Source organism: Macaca nemestrina, chromosome 13 (assembly GCF_043159975.1).
Source record: "Macaca nemestrina isolate mMacNem1 chromosome 13, mMacNem.hap1, whole genome shotgun sequence".
NCBI lineage: Eukaryota > Metazoa > Chordata > Mammalia > Primates > Cercopithecidae > Macaca > Macaca nemestrina.
In genome coordinates, this window is record NC_092137.1 from 7,858,988 (window position 1) to 7,880,061 (window position 21,074).

At 42.6% G+C, this 21,074-nt stretch overlaps 1 long non-coding RNA gene across 3 annotated transcripts in view; it reads left to right on the forward strand.

Annotated features, from left to right (window-relative positions):
* Positions 1-207: 207 nt before the first annotated feature.
* Positions 208-21,074, forward strand: part of LOC105486536 (uncharacterized) — a 38,764-nt gene continuing 17,897 nt past the window's right edge. For 2 of the 3 annotated variants that reach the window (XR_011611431.1, XR_011611430.1), the window contains exon 1: positions 208-441. This is a non-coding gene — a long non-coding RNA (uncharacterized lncRNA). Of the gene's footprint in view, positions 442-6,392; positions 12,028-21,074 lie in introns of those variants that run through there. The other variant, XR_011611432.1, reaches the window with a different exon arrangement.

The following is a 21,074-nucleotide window of genomic DNA, read 5'->3' on the forward strand; positions in this document are numbered from 1 at the left end:
CCCTAAGAAAGCTGCGTTTCCATGTGTGCCATGGGAAGTCTCCTGTCCTGTTTCCACTCTGCCTTCTCCATAAAGCAGGCTGATTATCGGGGCTGCCACACAAGCCCAGCATGGTAGCTGATTAAGGTTGAAAAACAAAAAGCAAATAGGATTTCTAATCATGTATCTCATAGAAATGGAGCTACAAAAACCCAAAGAATTGCCATTACACCCTAAGTCACGCAATTTAGAGCAACTCAGGAAATAGGTGCACACAAGCAAACCATGTGGTTAAAGTCTTTGGACCTGGTTTGGAGCAAAGCTGTAGGTGATTTGTCAAACTCATCTGCAAAACCAGATTTCTAGCACCTCCCTGCTGTGTATCTCATTTCTGCTGATGTGTGGTGCTTCCTAAGATGGGGACGTTAAGCATGCAGCAACTACAGTCATTTGTTCTCAGAGGTGAGTGTTGCAGTTCTTTTTATTACTTTTTCTCTTCTTTACTCTATTCCTCGCCTCTCTCCAGACATTCCTTAAACCACCTATCAACTCTCCCTTCACAGTCTCCCTTTTCTGTCTGCATTTTTTTGGAACCCAAATCTAACTTAGCTGCTTTTGTGGTTTTTGTATTCACTTTGTCATTTTCTCCCTTGGCTAGAAAATAAATTCCTGCTCACACTCACACCTATGCAAGGGCTGCCCTGACATAGCAGGAGGCCAACTTCAGCCTCAGCCTCTTGAACAAACATTCCCGAGAGGGAAGAGCAACATGAGTGTGTGTGTGTGTGTGTGTATTGTGTTTATTTGTGTGAAATGTCAATAGGGCATACTAATAGCTTGTGAACAAGTATCTATATCAAGATAGACACTCCCAATAAATTCAACATGTGTTGAATATTTAACATGAATCACACATTGCTTGTGAATTGTGAGGGATATAGTTGCACTCGTGTGTATAGATATGTGTACATTTATACACATACTCTCCATAGGGTAGCTTATAGCTTACAAAGTGATTTCAAATACATTTTCTCACTTGACCTAGAAGAGAGAATAAAGTAGAATGTGCACATCTCACTCCACAGGGAACCCCTCTGGTAGGCGGGTCTCAGAGCTAAGGTGGTAAATGGGGCCGGGCACAGTGGCTCATGCTTGTAATCCTAGTACTTTGGGAGGCCAAGACGGGTGGATCACCCAAGGTCAGGAGTTTGAGACCAGCCTGACCAACATGGTGAAACCCTGTCTCCACTAAAAATACAAAAGTTAGCCAGCATGGTGGAGGCAGAGGTTACAGTGAGCCAAGATCACACCACTGCACTCCAGCCTGGGGGACAGAGTGAAACTCCGTCTCAAAAAAAAAAAAAGATGGTAGATGGAGTGTGACAGTTTGTGTTGGAATTTTGGCTTGGCAGAATTAAAGCCTAAAGTGCAGGGCCCAAAAAAGCCAGATTTGCAGCCTAGCTTCACCACTGCCTAACCAAATTGCCCTTGGGCACATTCCTTAATCTCTCTATGTCTCTGAAACAAGAGGAAAAATCTGTCTCTTAGAGTTATTTGTGCAGATTGAGCTACTATGTGTAAAATGATAACCATTATTGCATTACGTGAGCATGTACTATTAAATATAAGCAATCATTTGTGAAGCACTTTGAGATGCACATTGCCTAGATCCCTGAGCCACCTTGGTTGTCCCTTAGCAGTCCCCAAGAGTCCTTTTCTAACATGGGTATGCCAGGGGAATTTGGTTAGTTCAGGTGGGGTGAGCACAGTGGGGCAGGAACTGTGTCCAGGGGTTACTGGGCAGCTTTGCACCTGGAGCTATCACAGTTAGTTTTGTTGCACAAATATGTGCTGAGCACTTTTCATTGGTCAAAAGCTAAAGAATAGTGCGCTTGTAGGCAAGCAATGAGAACTAAGATGGGAATGGCAAGTCACGCTCCAAACTTGGGTGGCTTTCAAAGTTGGGAGAAAGCCTGATGTTTCTGAGGACAGGGCTAGAAATGGGGAGTATCCAAGCCTGGGCAGTGGATGGGAGTTGCTCATCATTGTATCATTGCCTTGATGTGTTTGCACCCAGACTGGAGTTTCTGCAGCTCTAGACACAGGAATGTAAAGGAGATGATACAGAATTTCTGTTGTTGCTGCTTAATTTCTTGAGCCCCAGCTTCTTCAACTTCAAAATGGCAATAAGCCATATTATGCTTTATAAGGGGGAGTGAAAGTTAAATTGAATTGAGGTTATAAACCACCTATCATGGTGCCAGGTACAATTTGATGCTTAATAAATATTCATTCTTTTCTTACCTTCTACTCTTCCTCTTACCTTTTGGTATGGTTTGGGTATGTCCCCACTGAAATCTCAACTTGTGTTGTATCTCCCAGAATTCCCACATGTTGTGGGAGGGACCCAGGGGGAGGTAATTGAATCACGGGGGCTGGTCTTTCCCGTTCTATTCTCATGATAGTGAATAAGTCTCAAGAGATCTGATGGGTTTATCAGGGGTTTATGCTATTACTTCTCTCTCATTTTCTCCTGCTGCCACAATGTAAAAAGAGCCTTTCATCTCCCACCATGATCCTGAGGCCTCCCCATTCATGTGGAACTATAAGTCCAATTAAACCTTTTTTTGTTCCCAGTTTCAGGTATGTTTTTATTAGCAGTGAAAATGAATTAATGCACCTTTCCTCTTCCTCCCTCTATCTCCCCACCTCTGTCCTCTCCTAGCCCTGGGCCACCCAAAGTCAAAACCATGGGAAAATTACCCAAATCCTATGCATTATGTGATAGTTCTGAGCATGAAAACTGGCACAGGGAAAGTGACTGGCTCATTGTAGTTGATGTAGAATGTGCCTGTCATGGGGTGGGGGTGTATGGACATGATGATGCTCTACCCAGGTTGCTCTTCAACAAAGAACTAAACTCTCCTTGGGGCTGGGGATATTGGTGGACTACACTTTTGATATGAACAAGAGGCAGGGACATACTAGGTAGAAAAGGGTGGGATCCTTGACAAGGCTCCCACCCTCAAGCCTAAACCACAGCCCTAAATGAGAACTTCAAATCCATTTCCCCACCTGAATGTTGCCTTTTGGCCCACTACACCCCTATCCTGTGCCCATAAAAACCCCAAGCTCCACTGGCAGAGGAGCAGAGTGGCATGGCAGAGAAGGACACACACACAGAAGAGAGAAGCATCTGAATGTTGAGAGGAGATGATTCAGCTGGACATTGGAGACTTCTTTGGGAAAGGAGTTTGACCAGGGATGGCTGACCTCCAGGGAAGACTGCCTTCTCACTCCATCCCCTTTCCAACTCCCCATCCTGCTGAGAGCCACTTTCACCATTCAATAAAACTTCCACATTCACCGTCCTTCAAGGCCATGTGGCCTCATTCTTCTCAAGCACCGGACAAGAATTCGAGACACACTGGGTATGGGAACCCAAAAGGGCTGTCACACTGGCCCTTTGTCCTTGCTGGTGGAGGACAGCTGCCCCACGTAATAAGGCAAAAGGCCCACTGAGCTGGTAAAATGCACTCTGGGACATCGGGGGTTGCAGACACCTCCTCCCAGACAGCAGAGCTAAAAGAGGATTGTAACACACTTGGACACTGCTGCGAGGCTTGCACAGGGCCTGCTTTTGCTGGAGAGACACAGCTGGCAGTTCCAGCATTCACTCACTCTGGTTCCTGCTCCTGTCCATGGCATGTTCCCTCCAGTAAGGGGTTAAGCTCAGCGGTCAAGTAAACAAGCCACATCCCTGTCGCAAGTCCTGTGAAAGGGTCATGGGAACTATCCTGTCTCATCTTCAGGGATTGCCTGGGCTGCAGCGAGCAGGCCCAAGATCTTGCCTCTTCTGGGGAGACCCACATGTATGACTAATCCATGCCAGGGGTTGGGGTAGAGGAGTAATAAAGCTTTGGTTATCTCAATCTCACTCAGACACTCTTCTGAAGAGCCACGTGAGTCCCTGAGCTTCCTAAAACATAAGTAAGGCTGTCTTGAGCCTCCATGGAAGATAGCTTTCCCCTCTGCCCCTCCTGCTTTCTCCTGTCCCTTTGACTTGTGCTTACCCCAATGCACTCCTTGATAAACATTCTTCACTTTAAATCTTTATCTCAAGGTCAACTTCACTAGCTCACCCAGCTGCAGGTGGTTGCATGGAACTCAGCCCTTTGCACTCATTTGTTCTTACCTTGCATAGTTAGAACAAGAGGCAAATGTGCAGAGGGGAGAGCCCGAGTTGAGGTCTCTGGATGCACGATGTGGAGACTGCTGCACAAAGAATTTATGGCAGCAAAAGTCATGTATACTATGAGGCTGAGAGAGGACTTTGAAGCTGTCCTGTAGAGGGAGAGTGCCACATAGGTGCCTAGCAGAATCATAAATAGATTTTTTAGGCTCTTATGCAAGACTCCTTCTTGCAACTGAGATAATTTTGGCTCTAGAGTTCCCACACCCCTTTCAGCCTTAACTGGAGGACAAGTGAATGGGGGTCCCTAGCCTCACCATCTTCAGGAACTTGCATCTTTGGTTCTGGTGGGCTTTTCTGAAGGGCAGAACAGAAACACATGATAAAGGTGGTGTTGAGACTTCAAAAGAGATCTTTACAAATAGAACAGGGCCAGAACCAATGTTAAGATTAAACTTTAAGGCCAGGCACGGTGGCTTACACTTATAATCTAGGAACTTTGGGAGGCCAAGATGGGAGAATTGCTTGAGGCCAGGTGTTCAGAACCAGCCTGGGCATCATAGTGACCCCCTATCTCTGCTAAAATAAAAATTAAAAAACTTCGCCAGGCTTGGTGGTGCACCTCCATAGTCCCAGATGCACAGGGGCTGAGGAGGGAGGATCGCTTGAGCCCAAGAAGTTGAGGCTATAGTGAGTTGTGATTATGCCACTGCACTCCAGCCTGGGGGACAGAGCAAGACACTGTCGAGAGAGAGAGAGAGAGAGAGAGAGAGAGAGAGAGAGAAAGAAATGAAACTTTTGGAAGGAATGAGAGTGATCACCAGGGAGTGCTTCTGAGGAGGCTTGCTCTGATGGAGCTAATAAAGTGCCTTTATCTACTATGGACTAAGCATTACAAGCCAAAAATCCAAAATATGAAGTGCTCCCAAATCCAGAATTTTTTGAGCAGTTACATGACACTCAAAGAGAATGCTTATTGGAGCATCTCAAGTTTCAAATTTTTGGATTTGGGATGCACAATGGGTAAGCATAAAGCACATATTCCAAAATCTCACGTAATTCAAAATCCAAAACACTTCTGGTCCCAAGCACTTTTGATAAGGGATATTCAATCTGTACTACCCTACAATTAAAATAAAGTTCTACCAATAAAATGAGTTCTATGCTTAAGACTGAAAAGTTATACAACTTTATTCTTTGTCTAGGAGAGACAAGAAAGCTGTAGGGAAAGGGATGCAATTATTATTGTTGGTTTTAACCTTTTTGAACTCAGTCTGATTCACAATGAGATTGATGACAGTGTTTATTGAGCTTTTCCAACGTGACCAGCAATATGTGAGGTGTGGCAGTCCTGATAACAACCTAAGAAGTAGACTTTCCATTTGACATATAAGGAAACTGAGGCTTGGAGGGATCAACTTGCCGAACAGCACAGACAGAGGAAACGGCAGCAGTGAGATATGCCTCTGGATAGTCAGTCTGGGGCTTGCCCTCTTCACAGTAATAACAGTAGCCACCCATAGGGGCCTGGTGAGGACTGGAGACAACACATGCAAAAGAACCAGCAGATTCTCGGCTCAGTGCCTTCATACATGTAAGAATGTCATGTAAGAAAGTGCCTGGAAAAGGGCGGCCTTTGCACATTCCTTTTGCACCTCGGAAAACTTCATTAAAGTACACCATGTAGCCAAATGGTTAGCCTGATTTGATGTATGACTGAGAAATGGGTGATGTCCTCCTGGCCTGAATTCAGGAAACTGCACATCAGGGGAGCAGAGCTAAACTCTTAGGGACCCCAAAGTGGAACTGCTTAAAGGCTAAATCACCCCCACACCGCACACGGCTCTCCTTACAGTTAACGGCACAGGTTCATGTGTGCGTGCACACTGTGCGATCCTCCATGGGGAAGGGGAGCAGCAGTGTTCCCAAGGATGAAGCCCTTCCAGCCGAGCCCCCATTGGTAATGAACCTGACAGAGGAAAAGATGCTTCTGTTTTTGGGAAAAGGCACATTATATGAATCCAGGACACTAGTGGAATACAGCCGTGTAAGATATATCAGTACATTCATAAATGTGCTCCTATCATCCATCGAACAAAATGAATGAAATTAAGAAAGGAGCGGTCATCATAAGTCATATCTACTCAGAAACGTATATTTAAAAGCAGGCTGCCTTGGACAATGCTTTGCTCATTAAGATTCTTTTTAGGTGCATTGATTAATTTACAGTTTTTCTTTTTGCCTGACTCATAATTGCTCTATGGAAAATACAATTTTGGAAAATACAACAGTAACTACATAGGACTCGTATGAACAGTAATGGACCCACTGAAGGCGAGCTTTACTCTTCGCTCAATGAATGTCCTTCAGTATCTCTAAATTAGCTGGAACAACACCTATGACTTTGGGGCCCATTTAAATTAATTAAAGCCAGAAATGAGTGTGCTAACTTTGCTTGGATCCAAACATTCGTCACTGTTTTCCTGTCTTCCCTTTTTACCATTAAATTCAACCTGACCTTTAGAATTTTTGTCCCCCAAGCAGAAGTTAGATGATTCCTGCGTATCATCCTTGCATTAAATGTCTACCATGCACTAAGCACTAGGAAAATAGGAAGGAAACAACACCCAGGATCCTTTTCTCAAGTAGCTCTCAGTGCAGTGGGCTTAGCATGGAAACAGAAGCAGCAAAGATGTTGTGGGAATTGTCTGTGTAACCTGTGGCATGGCTGTTATTTAATCCCAATTAAATGGATGAGAAAGTTGAGGTTTAGTAAAGTTAAGGAACTTCCCTAGGTCCATAGTTAGCAAGTACTAGAGACAGAATTCCAAACCAAAGCCGTCTTAGTCTGCTCGAAAAGCCCAGTTTTGTCCCACCCATTCCCTCAGCCTTTGGTCAAATGGGAGTGAACAATGCATAAAACTGGCCGTGGCCCTTGGCTGACCTCAGATCTAGTGGTGGCCTTATACCCAGCATGCAAATTCTCACAGGGGTTCCCTTGCTAACTACTTCATGTGAGAAGGCAGCACCATTCCTGTGTCATGTATGAACGCAATTTTCCTAAGATATTTTTTATTTTCTGTTGCTTGTTTTTAAATAATTAATGCCATTGTAAGAGCAGCCTCTCTTAATTTAGGAGGGCATTTCCACTCTGAATTTCCAATTCCAAACATTTCAATTTTCCACCAAGACATCATTCTTGGGTTTGGGATTCCTGAATTTTCTCCACACAGAGGTGATTGCTTTCAGTGGAAAAGTTAGCAAAATTGCATTATTCTCCCTGAAGTATCTATGAAACTAAAACAATGTGACTGCCATATGACGTGCTGTAGGCATTCTCAATACATTTGGAAAATGCAAAAGTAACTGTGATCTAACATCTCAAACTGGCTATGGATTTATTTTCCTGTGGTCATGTCTGGACCAAAGAGAAACAAGAAAAGCTGGAGTCACACTACCAAAGGCCAAAACTGAGCAACAGAGCTCTGGAGTCAGCTGCCTGGATTTAGCACGCAGCGCTGCCGTGGACGATCTGTCTCTCTTGAATATATGACTTACCAGTTTTACTTTCAGTCTCTCCATTTCTAATTAAATGAGATGCAATAATACTGGCACCTTGCTATGATGTTTGCAATTATTATTTCTAGGAAACAAATTATTATTGTTACTCAGTATCTGGTACATCAAAACTAAGCCAGAAACATTTAAAAAGAACAAAAGTATCATTTCTACTTAATTCCCAGGTGTTGGGAGAGTCAAGGAACAACGTCTATTGTTTGAACAGCAATAATCCAAAGTTGAAGTGGGACAATATTCACCATCGTAGCTTGATGGAATTAGCCTTTCAAAAGATCGAATTTATTTATTTAGAAACTGCCTTACTCCCTTTTTGTAAACATGTGGCAAATCAACAATGATGATGACATTCTTTTAATTCAAAGCATCCGTTCAATCTACAATCTGCTCTCCTAGATGGATTTTAAGAGTGGGGGTTTGTCTTCCAACTAATGTTCCACTGTCAATTAACTATCATTTCCTGTTCCTATTAATCAATTAGATCTTTTCCACTGCCTTAGACTATTCTTCATTCAACATTTGTTTGTTATCTAAAATGTCCCAGACTTTTCTAAGCATTAAGAGTAAAATGTCTTAGAAGACATAAATCAAGTCAAGTGGGTATCACAAACCACTCAACTAGTGGCCGAGTCAGAAATCTAAATGATGTTCTTAAGGAATCTTCCTCCGCCTCCCCTTTACCTGTCCAGCCATCCATGAACCTTGCTGTAGCAGCTTCTGAATACCAATATCTCTTGGGTTCCCCCGCTCCTCTCCATTTCTGCTTCTGCTCCTTTGGTCTGGACCCCTGTGGAGTTTGAGAGTACAGTCCCAAGTCTGCCCTCACCTCTGACACCAACTGCAAAATTAAGGAACAGTCCTTAAGGCTTCCCTACCTTCAACACCAGTTGCATGTTTGGGAGTTCCCAAGACCACTCTTCATTTTGATACCTCACTGCAAGTACTCACAAAACTCACTGAAAGTGGTTATACCCTTAGTTACAGTTGAGTACAGGTAACCAGCACAGATAAAAGTCAGCCACAGGAAGCAGTGCATGGACCAGTCCAACAGGGTTCCAAACGTGGAGCTGCTGGCGTGCCCTCTGGTGGATGGTGGGCAGCCTTAGTTCTCAGGTAAGACGTGTGATAACATGCAGAGAGCATTGCCATCCAGGGAAGTTCCCCTGAGCTTTGGTGTCCAAAGTGTTCACTGTACTCAATCGCATGAAGCTAACTGGCCTCTCCTTTCATTGATCTCAGTCTCTAGTCCCTTGAGGGATGACTTCACGACCCAAAGCCCTCACCTGAAATCACATTGTTAGATCCTCCAGGTGTGAGCCAAGGCCCCCGAACAAACAGAAACACTCCTATTGGGCACAGTATTCCCAGAGCCTAGAGATTCCTTCCCAGGACCTGAGGACAAGTGTCAGACTTCTTTTTGGAAAGAGTAGATTCCTTACCTAAAACACCTAGTCTTTCCATGGAGTCACACAATATTCTTTTCACTGGTTTCTCTGACTCCAGGCTTGCCTCTCTCCAATCCATTCTCCATCTCTCTAATAAATAGTTATTTTTAAAAGCAAATGTGATAAGGTCACTCATCCATCAACATTTGCCTGGGAATTCTTCATTACTCTTAGGATCAAGTTCAAACCCCTTCATGTGGCTTAAAGTACTTGATAAAGATGGAAGAATCAGAAACTACTATATATATATATTTTTTTAAATGTAAAGAGTACTGTTTAGAACATTCCAGAAGAAAAAACTAGTATCTACACAAAATGCTTGGTCAGGAAATCCAGCATGTAAGGAAAATTGGCATCAAATTGAGAAAGGGATGAATCAATGGTGACTAGAATAAGGCCTTTTTGAGGATACTTTTTTCTTTGCTAGGACTGACATCAGAGTATGTGAAACCATTTATCGGTATATCAAAGGCACTGACAGGGAAAAAAGGAGAATGGCATTGTGCAAGAAAAGATGGGCTTTGAAATCAAACAGCCTTTCAATGGCAACTGTGCCATATACTACATAACCTTGGGCAGCTTGCTAAACTCTTACAGGCCTTAGTTTCCAGATCTTTTAATGCCTTTAGAAATGCTTCTCTTATGGATTTGTTGTGGTCAAGATGCAATGAATTCTTGTACTATTTTTTTTTTTTTGAGACGGAGTCTTGCTCTGTCGCCCAGGCTGGAGTGCAGTGGTGCGAGCTCAGCTCACTGCAACCTTCACCTCCTGGGTTCAAGCGATTCTCCTGCCTCTGCCTCCTGAGTAGCTGGGATTACAGGCAAGCACCACCACACCCAGCTAATTTTTGTATTTTCAGTAGAGACAGGGTTTCACCATGGTTGGCCAGGCTGGTCTCGAACTCCTGATCTCGTGATCCACCCACCTCAGCCTCCCAAAGTGCTGGGATTACAGGTGTGAGCCACTGTGCCTGACTAAATTCTTGTACTTTCTAAAGACTCTAGTGTATTTGAAACAGTCCTAGGCCTTAGAGAAACAACATCGAATAAGAGAGACCCAATCCTTCTTCTCATAAAACTTAAGATCCCTCATCAATACACTTGGCAGAGAGTGGGCATTTAAAAAAATTGTTTGGTTTGCTGATTCTCAGAGATCTTCCAAGTGAACACTCATGTCCAGTCCAGTCTGGGGGTTGACCCTAGTCCTTGACATGGGGTAATGGGGACAGCATTTGCTGAGGACTTCACAGGAGGCAAATCTATGTCAGATGTTTTGATGGTATGGAATTCATAATCTACAAGTGGGCTTTTAAATCATGTGTTATATAGTACACACTTAATTTTTTAAGGAGACTAAAGCGGGAGAGAAACAGTGTCCTCAGTGGAGGGTGACTGGCTTTGGTGATCTAGAGACCCTAGAGCCCATGGGCCACCTTGACACAGAAAGATCTGTGCCTGCCATGACTACAAAACATGTAATTTATGTGAAATAGTCATTAACTTTGGATTGGCGTTCTGAGGGTGACTTTTTTCCTTCTTTTCTGCATTTTCAATATTTTTTCATGATTTTTGAGTAAGCATTGCTTTAATATTAGCAAAGATAAAGCAGACTTCTTAGTCAAAAGTTAGTAAAAGTGATTCAATTGTTACATTAAGAGTAACAGCATGGTGTTAAGGAGGTAAGAGTGAAATTTGCCAGATATTGTCTACTATGAAAAGTGTTGTTTGATTGTGTTTGACTCTGGGGCTATGTATTTGCTGAGAAATATTATGGGGTGGGGATAGGGACTGGTCCTGCCTCAGTGGCTGTCATATGGAAGAGCTGGAGTTTAAGGAGCAGGAACAGAAGAAGGAGAATAAGGAAGTGCAGTATTTAAGGAGAATGGACTTCAGAGTCAGAAACCTGGGTATACTGCTCTGCTTACCTGTAAATCAGCTCATGAGCTCAGCTGCGTTTCTATGCCTCTGATTCAATAAGAATTAAGTAAGGAAATGCAACTTCATGTATGTTGTGTGCCTGAAACAAAGTATCTGAAAAATGTTAAGGCAACTCTGCAAAAACTCAGTGAGGAGCAATGCTGGCAATCCCCTCTGCAGGAGGCAGGTGGAGACGAGGCCTGCAAGTCAGGCTGCAGAGAGCTTCCGTTCAGGTCAGATTCTGAAAGGCAAAGAACTAGAGTCGACACAAAGGACCCAATGATTACAGTGAGTGAGTGAGGGCTGCTGAGGTCGTTGTGAGTAATTCTGTTCATACGGCCCATCGAACATGTTGGAAGGAGAAAAGAAAAGTAGTCGAGCTGCTGTTTAGAAATGGTCAGGGGGATAGAGAGATCACATCTCTGCTAAAAATAGAAAAAATTAGCTGGGTATGATGGTGCACTCTTGTAGTCCCAGCTAGTTGGGAGGCTGAGGTGGGTACATAGCTTGAGCTGGGGATGTTGAGGCTGTAGTGAGTCGTAATCGTGCCACTGCACTCCAGGCTGGGCAGTGACAGTAAGATCCTGTCTCAAAAAATACAGAAAACAAATGGTCTAGGGGAGCTAAGGAGAAACCTCCTCCTGGACTCTCCATGCAGCTGCAGAGGGACTGATTTTCATATCTCTGAGGATGAACTTCTTTGCACCCAGATGGAAGGAAACAGCATTTTATCAGATTGTTATGTTAACTCTCCCAGGCTATGGCTCATCCTAGGCCATGCCTATCTCAGTCTTCCCTTAGACCACCTGATTTTATGGTCTCTATTTCACATGAATGGAGAAACGAAACTGGCTTTTGAAATCATGCTTCTGTATGATATGTCCACAGTATTTGGAAACCTAGAATAAGGATTTAATGGTAAGCAGGGTCACTTAGCCTTAGATGTGTATTGCTTGGTTCTTTTGCTATTGCCATTTTCTTCTTTTATTCTTATTCTGTGTGACATTTCAGCTTCGTTAAGGATTAAATGTATTAAAAGTAATTGCAAAAACCACAGTTACTTTTGCACCAACCTAATACTTTACTTGATGGTAAATTTCTATCTCAATTAGACGCACTTTTTCCCCAGGTTTCTTTTCCAATAAACAAATTTATCCAAGAGTGCCAAGGCACAAAACCAACCAGTTCCGAATTGATTAGTGATAACAGTGCCAGATCCAAGCCTTCCCCAGGGAAGCAGTCTCCTCGCTGGTGCGCTCCCCAGTCACAGGGCACACCCTGACTGAATCTCCAGTCAACACCTCTCTCTTGGCCACAGAAATGGAGACATCTTTCACCAGTCGCAAGGCTCCGTCCAAAGACAGCAGGGCGGGCTCCTCTTTCTCTGTGTTCTTCACACCAGCCCGGGCGTCTAGCAGGGACCAGAGAAGCCCTAAAAGAGTCTCTCTGGGAAGTGTCCACCAGGTCAAAGCTCCCCGCCCTCCTTCATCAAGGGCTCTGATGACGATGCAAGCTTAGCATGAAAAGAAGCACCTGGAAAACAAGATCGTAGACAGTGTTGCAGGAATGGCCCCTGCAGTCAGGACCTTATTAATGGAATATTTATGCATCTTCAGTCTTGCTTCAATAATCTTTGTCAGGGCAAGACAGTCTCCACAAAAACCACTGCGTCCAGTGATTGCTGAGTCTGTTAATTTCTAACACGTGGGGCTGTCCTGGCTGTAAATTGACAACTTTTCACTCAATGTCTGAAGCGACTGTTGAAAACTCTTCTCCAGCAAATGTCAATATATATCTCTGCTGAAATCACAAGGCACAAAGGGCAACTGCAAAGGGGTTGCAGCACTGTGTGGTTCCATCCTCCTAGGACCTGAGTACCTGGCTGCAAAGGACAACACCCCACAGCTGTGCCTGTGGCAGCCATTAGAATTCCTGCTGTCTCACCGTGAGATGGAGGCCCCTAGACAAGCATTCCTAAGTGCCCCAATCATGGTATTCATCATTAGCTGGACGGATTCCTTCTCCTCAGATAAACCACAGGCCATGAAAGAAGGTAATGTATAGACCATGATACAATGCAAAGGGCTGTTGTAGGGGTGTGTACCAGGTACAGTTTCACTACATAAGAAGGAAGCATCAGTTCTGTGTGCAAAAGTTAGGGAAGGCAGCACGGAGAGGGAGATTCCTCGGTTCAGTTTTGAATGATGAGCAGAAACTTGCATCTTTGCAAATGAAAACATATGGGTCTGTGCAGAAGCACCTTGACCCGTGAAATGCAAGCACTTTCACATGTCATGTATGGAGAATCTGAGAGAAAGCACAGAGAGAAATGAGGCTGGGGTGCCAGAGGCCAGACCGTGGAGGAGCTTGAATATATCAGCTGAAAGGAGGTTGGCATCATCTTACAGTCAATGGAGAGCCAATTAAAGGTTTCAGTGGGGGCAGGATTATAATGAAGTTGCTGATTAAACAAAAGAAAATATGCCATATGAACACCAAAGATATCTTCTTAAATCCAAATGCATTTATGCATTTTTTTTAAACCAACATTCATTTACCCCTATCTCTGAGTCAGGCCAAGAGGTACAGCAAACCGCACCAGATAGTGAAGCCCATTGCCTGAAGGGCCTCACTTTCTAAACTTTGGGGGATCTGACAAGGAATGAGGGGTAGGTTTCCTATTAACTTCTTTAATTAGCAGACAGCCTCATCTCTGAACTTTGCTAACAGCCACGAGAGAATAACTGTGTTTCTGAAGAACCCACCACTTCCTGCTCCTAGCTCAGATGTCATGAGTAATGGCCTCCCACCTGTGTCTGTGAAGTGTCTTTCCTGTTTTAGGCTGCAGCCAATCCCTTGGCTCTCTGTGGTATCCCACAGCCTGCATGGTATCGCCTTAATTTTGGTTAGGTTCCCAGATCCCAAAGAAAGAAAAAGTTTTGCAGCCTGTGGTTGGTGATATCAGACCCACAACTAGACTTCCCCTGGGAACAGGCCACTAAGCTGGGATTCTAGGCCTTTAATATTTTCACAGCATCACACTGCAAGCTTTCTCATGGTATTAAGTTTCTGTGGGATTGATGATCGTTTGCAACAATCCTAGTTACCTACCTGTGGCTAAATGTTTCAGCTCTGCCGTAGTCCAGGATGGCAATGAACCCATCATGCTTGGTCTTAGATCTAATGTGTAACTAAATTTTAATCTAAATGTCATAAATGTAATTTTTTTTTAAAAACCAGCTGTGAACTCCAAAACACATTATAGAATGGTAATACCATCCCATTCTCATTCTCTCCCCATGTAATCTCTCCGATTCCAGAACTCAGACAAATAAATACAGTTTCCATAGAGAGGGTATTTTTCTTTGTTTTGATTTGTGGAGTGCAGGTTTCAAAAATGCTCCAAGTTTCTTACAATCCATTTTCCCCTTTCTGTCTGCCTGTCTGTTTGAGAATCCATGATTTGCTCAGAGTAAAGGATGCTATCACAATTGTGAAATCTTAAATTACCTTTGCTAGGCAGTAATCAAGATGGCAGTAGTAACATATTAAGAATGTTCTCCCAGTGGCAGTGAAAAGAATGCGTTTTCAAACAAGGGCTTGCAAATATGAGGACTTACTATGCCAAAGTTGTGTGGAATTGGGGATGAGATTTTCTCATTTCTGGATGTGGCATTAGGCCCTTATTGAGATGCCAAAATGGATTGCACATCTACCAGGCATCAGACACTTTGCAGAGGGCTTTGAACATAGTGTCTAATTTAATTGTGCTAACAAAACTGCAGTGCAGATATTACTATCCTTCTTTTAAAGGGATATCCCTTGAAGCAGTTAAGGAACATTCCTGAGATTGTACTGGGGTGAGCTAGGATTTGAACCCCATCTGACCTCAAAAGCCATAATTTTCTATTTCACTGGTGTTTTTGTTTCTTTTTGTTGTTGCTGTTGTTTTGCTTTGTTTTCCATTTCAGAGATAGCAATCCGTGTTTCCAGGCAAAGACATTGAGTTCTGAAGACACAAGGAAGTTCACCAGACAAATGTTGAGGGGGGGCCTGGTGGAAGATGATTGGATTATGGGGGAGGATTCCCCCATGCTGTTCTCATGTGAGTGAGGGAATTTTCACGAGAGCTGAGAGTTTCAAGTGCGACACTTCCTCGCTCTTTCAATCTCTCTCTCACCTCCATGTTAGACGTGCCGTGGTTCCCCTTTGCCTTCTGCCACGATTGTAAGTTTTCTGAGGCGTCCTTAGCCATGTGGAACTGTGAGTCAATTAAACCTCTTTTATTTTTAAATTACCCAGTCCCAGTGTCTTTACAGCAGTGTGAGAACAGACTGATACATCCCCAAACACTGACACTTCCCCTGGTTAGAAGGATGCTGAGAGACATGAGATGTGGCTTTTGCCTTTCTGAAACTCCCAATCGAGTGGAGACGATAGATTTATACGTAAATAATTCAATCATTTGTTCATTTCTTCAGCCTTTTGTTCATCACTTATTTTTATGCCTGGGATTGTAGTAGGCATGGGAACAAACACATTGAACAAGTCAGACCCAGCCCTGCACCCAGGGAGCTTGCAGAATAGTGGAGGGGATATATACATCAAATAAACGTAAGCCAGATAGATACCAGCTGGGATCACCACGCCCTTAAGATCCAGAGAAGTCCTGCCCAAATGCCCATCTCATCAACCATGAGAAGCCCTTTGTTTTCAAGATCTCTGTAAGTCCTGGGAATTTTAGCTCTTCTCCTCACCTTTGGTTTCTAAAGGTGTTCTTATTCTTTACTTTTCTGTTGGGGGCCTGTTCTTCCACATGTCCCTGAAAGCAAGCAGGGACACGTAGCCCAGGCCTGATACTCTCTGGAAGAACAGCTCCTCTCACAGAACTCCTCTGATGCTGCCCTGCAGGGGAGGTGGTTACCGTTCCAAAGACGACCAAGAGACTTAGAGCTGAGCATTAAACTCCCTGTAGTTGGAACAGTTCTCTTCCTTTTCTGGCATCTCCAGCTTGATCTGATAAATTACTCAAGAGCTTTTCTCATCTCTGTGCTCTCCCAATGAGCCCCCAATTCCAGCTTGTGGTTTATAATGACCCATTTTTTTCATCTCTTCTTGCACCTCCAACTCACGCTCTTAGGGCCCTGCTTGCTGTCTCTAAGTGTCTGATCTGTGCAAGTTCCTAAACAAAAAAAGCATCCTTCATGAAGCATATTTACGTGATGAAGTAATACTGTTTTTCACTCCAATACGTATGAAGTTACAAAACTAATGATATACTTACTGGTGAGAGAGAATGTGTAGGATGTCATGAGTGGTAATAAGGTGGATCAGTTAGAATAGGATGGGACCTACAGGGGAACCCGACAAACGGAAGCTAACTGACCTGGTTGGAGGGTGGCAAAGTTATTTAACCCCACCCCTCCCCATATGTGTTGCTGGTCAGTAAGGATCACTCTTAGTCACTCAGGAATCCAGGCTCCTGGAGGTGCTGTCTCAATGCACGCTTCTGTAATCACAAGAGCTGAGATGCAAAAAGAGCATAGCTCACCACACACTAATTCATTTGCTTTTTCTTTCTTTTTCCCCTTTCTTTAATTTAAAAAAGCTTTATGAGGTATAATTGACATACAAAAATTGCACATATTTAATGTATACAATTTGATGAGCTTGGACACATACATATATTTGTGAATCTACCACCATAATCAAGGCAATAATCATAACTATCATCCCCCAAAGCTTCCTTGGGTCCGTGTGTGTGTGTGTGTGTGTGTGTGTGTGTGTTTAAAACACTTAACATGAGATCTACCTTCTTAACACATTTGCAGGTGCATAACACAGCACTGTTGAGTATGGGCACTACACCGTACAGCAGACTGTTAGTGCTCAAAACGCCTGCATAGCTGTAACTTTATGCCAGTTAAACAGCAATCCCCCATTTCTCTTCCCCCCGGGTCCCTGGTAACCACTGTATGTTCTCTGCTTCTCTGAGTTTGATTATTTTAGGTACCTCATTAAGTGGAATCACGCAGTATTTGTCCTTCTGTGCCTGATTTATTTCACTTAGCACAATGTCCTTCAGGATCATCCAATGTTGTCACAGATGGCAGGATTCACTTCTTTTTTGAAAGCTAAATTATATTCAATAGGATGTATATAGAAAATTTCTTATCCATTCATCTGTTCATGAACATTTGAGTTTATTGCATATCTTGGCTATTGTAAATAATCCTGCAATCAACATGGGAATATAGAGATCTCCTTGAGATCCTGATTTCTTTTGGGTATATACCCAGAAGTAGAATTGCTGGATCATATGGTCACTCAGTTTTGATTTTTTTTGTAAAATCTACAAACTGTTTTCCATAGTGGCTGTACATTCCCATCAACAGTGTATAAGGGTTCCCCTTTCTCTACCTCTTTGCCAAAACTTGTTATATTTTGCTGTTTTCGATAATAGCCATTCTAACAGGTGTGCTTTAGATTTGCATTTCCCTGATAATTAGTGATGCTGAGCACCTTTTCAGGTACCTGTTACCTATTTGTATGTTTTCTTTTGATAAATCTCTATTCAGGTACTAAGCCCATTTTAAAAGCTATCTCAAATTTTGAATTTTCATGTCTTTGTTCTGGAATTGCCTTAACGCTGGGTACCAAGAGCACACAATGAGGGAATTACAGTCTCCTTAAGAAATGATATTGGGAAAAATAAATATCCACATGCCAAAGAATAAGGTTGGATCCATATCTTACACCACACACACACACACACACACACACACACACACAACTCAAAATGGATTAAAGACAAATGTTTAAAACCTGAAACTGTAAAATGTCTAGAAGAAAATATAGGAGAAAAGCTCCATGACATCGGTTTTGGCAGTGATTTCCTGGATACGACACCAAAAGCACAGACAACAAAAGGAAAAATAGACAAGTAGGGCTACGTCAGCTAAAAATAGACAAGTGAGGCAAGGTCAACTAAAAATAGACGAGTGGGACAAGGTCAGCTAAAAATAGACAAGTGGGGCTACATCAACTAAAAATAGATGAGTGGGACAAGGTCAACTAAAAATAGACAAGTGGGACAAGGTCAACTAAAAATAGACGAGTGGGACAAGGTCAACTAAAAATAGATGAGTGGGCAAGGTCAACTAAAAATAGACGAGTGGGGCTATGTCAACTAAAAATAGATGAGTGGGACAAGGTCAACTAAAAATAGACAAGTGGGACAAGGTCAGCTAAAAGTAGACAAGTGGGGCTACGTCAACTAAAAATAGATGAGTGGGACAAGGTCAACTAAAAATAGACGAGTGGGACAAGGTCAACTAAAAATAGACGAGTGGGACAAGGTCAACTAAAAATAGATGAGTGGGACAAGGTCAGCTAAAAATAGACAAGTGGGGCTACGTCAACTAAAAATAGATGAGTGGGACAAGGTCAACTAAAAATAGACGAGTGGGGCAAGGTCAACTAAAAATAGATGAGTGGGGCAAGGTCAACTAAAAAGTGACGAGTGGGGCTATGTCAACTAAAAATAGATGAGTGGGACAAGGTCAACTAAAAATAGGCAAGTGGGACAAGGTCAGCTAAAAATAGACAAGTGGGGCTACGTCAACTAAAAATAGATGAGTGGGACAAGGTCAACTAAAAATAGACGAGTGGGACAAGGTCAACTAAAAATAGATGAGTGGGACAAGGTCAGCTAAAAATAGACAAGTGGGGCTACATCAACTAAAAATAGACGAGTGGGACAAGGTCAACTAAAAATAGACAAGTGGGACAAGGTCAACTAAAAATCAACGAGTGGGACAAGGTCAACTAAAAATAGACAAGTGGGGCTAGGTCAACTAAAAAGTTTCTACACAGCAAAAGAAACAATCAGGTTACAAAGGCAACCTAGGGAATGGAAGAAAACGATTACAAACCATGTATCTGATAAAGAGTGAATCACCACATTGATTCTTCAAGTGATTTCTATGCACTTCTCAGCCAAGGCATTGCCACTTTCCCAGCCATGCCCTTCATCAATGAAGAAGGAAGCGTCCACTATGCATGAGGGACAGCAGACAGCTATCAACAGTGACCTTTCTGGTCACAAATACTACATTCACTTTTTATTTTCAAATTGCAAATACTTTCACTCCTTCTCCAAAAGAAACCATCCAAAGCCTACTCCTGGGTCAGGCTCAGAGTCCAGGAGCTTATGACTATTTCACAGGCAGGTCTGGCTGCAGCTCTTTTTGCTTTGGAGATCTATATACTGACCAAAAACAAACCCAATGAAACAAAACGCAAAAACAAAACAAACAAAAACTACTTTCTTCCCTACAAGCAAAACACAGTGATGGAAGGACTACATAATTTCAATGAACACTCTGAAATCCTGCTGACAGACATTGCTTTTTAAGATTCTGTTCTACTTCTTGAGCCGTTGTTCAAATTGTTTCTTCTTTTTAATTACCATATTGACCACATATGAGGAGGTCCATAGGAAATACCTGTCTTTAGGGCTGCACAGGTTTCCCAGCATGCTCTCTCCGTAGAGAAGGTTGGGGGCCCAAGCCTCAACTTAAGTCCTGAAGGGTCAGTAGCTTTTAGACCACACTGGTGGATCTTCAAAAATACAACTCTTTCAAATCTACTTTGTTTCAGTAATCACATTCAAAACTATTTTTCAGACATGCATTTTTGTTTCACTAAAGTTAATTGCTGATATTTTGAGCCTATCAGTTTCATGGAAGAACCAAGCCAATTCTCTTTATACCTGAAACATTGTGTCTAATTAAAGTAATTCAGTAAAATGTTGGTAGTTTAACAAAGAGGATAATGACCTTCTTGATTTGTTCCTTGCCTCAAGACTGAATTTTCATCAATCTGAGTCTGAAAGCTTGGAGACTGACAATCGGTTATATTTCTCAACCCTTCAAGTCATTGAATTAGGAACTTTCCATTCCTTTTCTTCCTGCTTGTAAATTGAACAATTTTTTTTCTGATCTCATCTCTTTTTCATTGACCTTTGTCCAATGTAACCATTAACAACCAAACCATGTTACCAAAGTCTCTCTTCTCATCTATTTGCCTAAAACTATGCTCTTATTACAAACTGATTTGTCTTCCAACTTACCATGGATGGCAGTTTTCCTGAGTGTTTCACTGCAACCTAATATGGATCACCATCCTTACAAATGTTAAGAGTTTTCTTTCTGCTCATTGTCCATTCTAAAGTCAATGTCACATAGTTTAGAGTTATTGTTACGAATATATTCCTTCTTTGGTACCAATTGTTCTGCTCTAGTACTACACAATCCAAAAAACCAAGCCACTTAATGATAAAAAAAAAAGTTTATTTCCCACATTACATGCCCATCACACGTCAACAGTGGTATTCTGTTCATCATAGTCAAAAAAGGATCTGTACTGGTGGCTATCTCATCGTTGACACATGCATCTAAGAGCTCAGGGGTTGGAGAGGAAAGAGTATGTAAACAAAGCACCAGCTCTGAAAGTTGCCACCTGGAAGTGACAAGTGTCTCTTCCACTCACACCTCATTGGGAAAAGGTGAGTCACATGATTAAGTTCTGAGATACCTATAGGTGAGAAGGGATTGTCCTCTCCCAGAGAAAAGTGGTACATATTTTTGAATGCAGAGGGTACATAAACTAGTAGGAAGTGTTAAGAAAGATCTTTTCATGGGCATTTTTAACCAGAAAAATAAGTGGGTTGTTAGTACTTTCAGAAAAAGGGTCAACATGTGTTATATACCAAAGACAAAAAGAAACACGGCACAATCTCAGAGAGAAAACCAGTATAGCATGAGATGGCTCGGGGATTGTTGGTGGGGCCAGACAGTGGCACAAAGTCACAGTGCTTTTGTAGAAAGACACAAAAACTACCATGGGGAAGGGAAGAGGATGTTCAGATTTTAGGATTTTTGAAGGTTTCTTGGAGAAGTAGG